Source organism: Solanum dulcamara, chromosome 12 (genome assembly GCF_947179165.1).
Source record: "Solanum dulcamara chromosome 12, daSolDulc1.2, whole genome shotgun sequence".
NCBI classification, from domain to species: domain Eukaryota; kingdom Viridiplantae; phylum Streptophyta; class Magnoliopsida; order Solanales; family Solanaceae; genus Solanum; species Solanum dulcamara.
In genome coordinates, this window is record NC_077248.1 from 19,375,239 (window position 1) to 19,379,039 (window position 3,801).

Genomic DNA, 3,801 nt, shown 5'->3' on the forward strand with positions numbered 1-3,801 from the left:
AACACCACTAGTAAATAAACATAAAAAAATATTATGATCAGAGGATGTTAAACAACTATTATTGAGGGATTCTTACTAGCCATATATCCCTGAACAAGTTGTTAATGCCATTTAGTCAATGCAGGTCTGGAGAAGGACCCTCCATTGTAAAATTGCTTTCACTGCAACTACTGCTTTTATATCCACAGAAAAGTTTTTCCATGTATTCATCATTCCAATCTGCTGAAGCAAGTTCACACCATCAGTCTGCTGCCAATATACTATCTAGATATCCTAGTGCACTACCATAGCCAATCTTGCTAAACAAATGACAGACTAGAACATTCCATGTCGATATCTTGGGTGGAATGCCATCATTTATCATCTCTGAAGGAAACAGATTGCTGCTTCCAAACTAAACCAACTGCACAGTCCATGTATCAGACAGGTATAGGATATGGAACCTGGACGCAAGCCGACTTGACTCATAGCATTCAGAAGTTGTTTTGCAGATTCAACCTTACCACCCTTACAGTACACGTTCATAAGTATGTTGAAGGTGAGAACATTAAGTCTAATTTCCCTAACCAGCATTTTTGCCACAAGTTTTACAGCTTCCTCAAGCATCTCCATATGGCAGAGACCAGATGCTATAGTGTTGTACGTGACTAAATTACATTCAATAGTTTTTTCCTCCATCTCCCTAACAAGCTGAAGTGTTACCGTAAGGTTGTTACATTTGAATAAACCATCCAACAACTCATTATATGTGGTAGTATTACCTGAGCAACCAAATCTTTCCATTTGATTATATAGCATTACTGCCCATTCAATTCTACCACCTACAACACAAACCTTTGATAAATGTGTTAAAAGTAATGGTATTTGGTGGGCAATTTTCTATTACCATGTCATCTAGAAGACTGTAAGCTTGTTCAAACATGACCTGCAGAGTACATCAACCATACATGTATATACCACAACATTTGGTGGGCAGCCAAGATTTATCATCCTATTCCATATCTCAGATGCTTTAATCACATCTCTAGATTTAGCGAATCCATCAATGAGAGTGCTGTAGGTTGTTGAATTTGGAAGACAGCCACTTATTTCCATTGCACCATAAACAGACAGAGCCATATTCATATAACCCGCCAAACACAGACTATGGAGAAGTGCATTATATGCTACAACATTGGGAAACATTCCCTCTTTGATCATACCATCCCACACATCAAGAGCATCATACCATTGTCCCATCAATGAATATCCCTTAATCAAACAAGTAAATGAATGAATATTTGGAGAACAGCCCCACACAAACATCTTGCTCAGCATAGGAAAAGAAAGACCATTATTTCCTTGGTCAGCAAATGCATTTAAAATTTCAGTGTACGTGATGATATTAGGATCAACTCCCTTGTAAGCCATCTCATCCAACAAATCAACTGCCTCCTTAGTATTATATACCTTACAAAGCCCATTAATCAGAGCATTATAAATTGGAACAGTAGGAGTGAATCTCATGGCTACTTCTCCGGCTTCTTTTACTTAACCAAACTTACACAAGGAAGACACAAATGTTGTATAGCTCACTTCATCAGGAGAACACCCCTTGTTCGACATTTCCACAAGTAACTTCTGAGCTCCATCAACCCTATTGTTCTTGCACACTGCTTTCAAAAGAATGTTATAGGTATACACATTGGAAACAACCCCATCTTTCTTCATGCTACTATAAATAGGATTAATCATGCGAAGCCTATTCTCACTGAGCAAAGCATCCAAGAGATGATTACATATCCTAATTACACCCAAAATCCTTGTATCCTGTAGAATGTCTTCAATGCTTGCTGCCCGGCCTTACCTCTCCTATACGAATCAATCACACTGATAAATATATCTTCGGAACAACTAATACCCTCCAATTTCATCTGTTGCAAGAGGTATTGAATGCAAGAAGTCAAAAGGGAACAGTAAAAAGAAGAAGAACAAAACGTGTATGCAGCAACTTTTGACAGAAATCTTCTAGAAAAGTGATAGAAATAAAAGTTGGCAACACGTTTTTTGAAATACAAAGCGCGTAAAAGAAATTTTACCGGTTTTGTTCCTCCTATAAATAGAGAGCCTAATGCCCTCATTTAAATCATCCCAAAAAAATTCCCAGAAAGTGAGAGTAAATATACAAAGAGAGTTATACACCAAGATAAATATTGTAGTCTTGAGTGTCCTTTTATAAGAGAGAAGTATTAATCGTTGTTTTCTCCTTGTATTTGAGAACAGTGTACTCCATATTATATAGTGAGATCCTTTTACCCGTGGTTTTTCCCTCTATCAGTTAGAGGGTTTCCACGTAAAATTCTCGTGTCCAATTTATTTCCATATTTATTGTCATATTAAATTTTAGTTGTGTTGCTTCCTACGCACAACATTGAACACTATCCATCTCCGACTTTTGCCCGAGTTTTTCCATCATTATTTTATATGTTAAAGGGGTGTGCTTGAAAGATGTTGAATTGGCAACCCATTTGAAATATTTTCTTCATATTTAGGTCCCTTCAATACATCAGATTGCTTGAGCTCAATAGGGTTAAAGGAAGAGACTTTTTGTGGACTTTCAACAGCAAGAAAAAACCTTCTTTCAAGTACATAGTACAATCAAAGACACAATTTGTATCAAATTACACCAAGAAAGAACCCACAAGAGGAATTAAGCAGCAACTGGGTACTGAAAAAGAATACGGGGGACTCAAATTGGGGGATAATCTGGAGAGTGATTATTGTTGAAGAAAGAAACTGATAATGAGTTTTCTGGTAGAGAAATTAGACCTTAGAGTGCACTGGATGAACAAAATAGAAAGAAAATTACTGATTTTGACTCTGGCAGGTAGGAGAACGCTGGGACCGTTAAGGTTTTAGAAAGTCCAAACATGATAATTTTACAACCCGAATACTTATGGACAAGCATAAATTGGGGCATGTAAAGAAAATAATTCAGTCAAAGAAAAAGTATAACATAAATAATAAATCTTCTTCTTGGAGTTTATATTTTTCTATTTTTAAACATCATCATTTGTAATATTATTATAGAGTGAATTATAAACTCTTTGATGATTGAAGTTAAAATTTCTAACTTATACCAAACTCTAGAGAAATCTTCAGTCGCCGTCTAAATCCTATTTTTCGATCACTTTCTGGTGGCTATGGCCACCACTTCACCCGGTCAGCCCCCTTCTAGGGTTGACATTCAGCCTAGTGACAATAGTGTACCCTCAAAATTAAACTATGCAGCTATGTTGCGTCCAAACCAAAATATAGCAAAGGCGATCCCAATGAAATCTATTGCTTACCTACACGGTGAGCGTAGGAGAATTTGGGAGGAGGAGGAAGTAGAACAAATGATTATCAAAGAAAATTAGGAATATGTAATAATAGGAAAGTTCTCGTATGAATGGCCTAACATACAAGATCTGAGAAAAATTATTTCAAAACAATGTGAATTAAAGGGGGAATGCAATGTAGGTTTGCTGAGCATTAGGTATGTTTTGATTAGGATATCTTGTTTGAAGGATTATGGAAATCTACTATCGAAACCAGATTTGTATCTGATGTATAAGGGGTGGTTATACCCTATGAGAACCCTTAAATGGGATCCAATGTTTGACCAGATGGGGGAGACGTCAACCGCTATTGCATGGATTTTGTTTCCCTCGTTACCTCCAAAATTTTTTGTGAAAAAAGTTATTTTCTCATTGGCAGTTGCAGTTGGGAAGTCGCTACAAGCTGACTTGGCAACAAAAAATCAAACACGCCCAAGTTGTG

At 36.8% G+C, this 3,801-nt stretch overlaps 1 pseudogene; it reads right to left on the reverse strand.

Moving 5' to 3' along the window:
• Positions 1-241: 241 nt before the first annotated feature.
• On the reverse strand, positions 242-2,630 carry LOC129875902 (pentatricopeptide repeat-containing protein At3g48810-like; annotated as a pseudogene).
• Between the last annotated feature and the right edge of the window lie 1,171 nt (positions 2,631-3,801).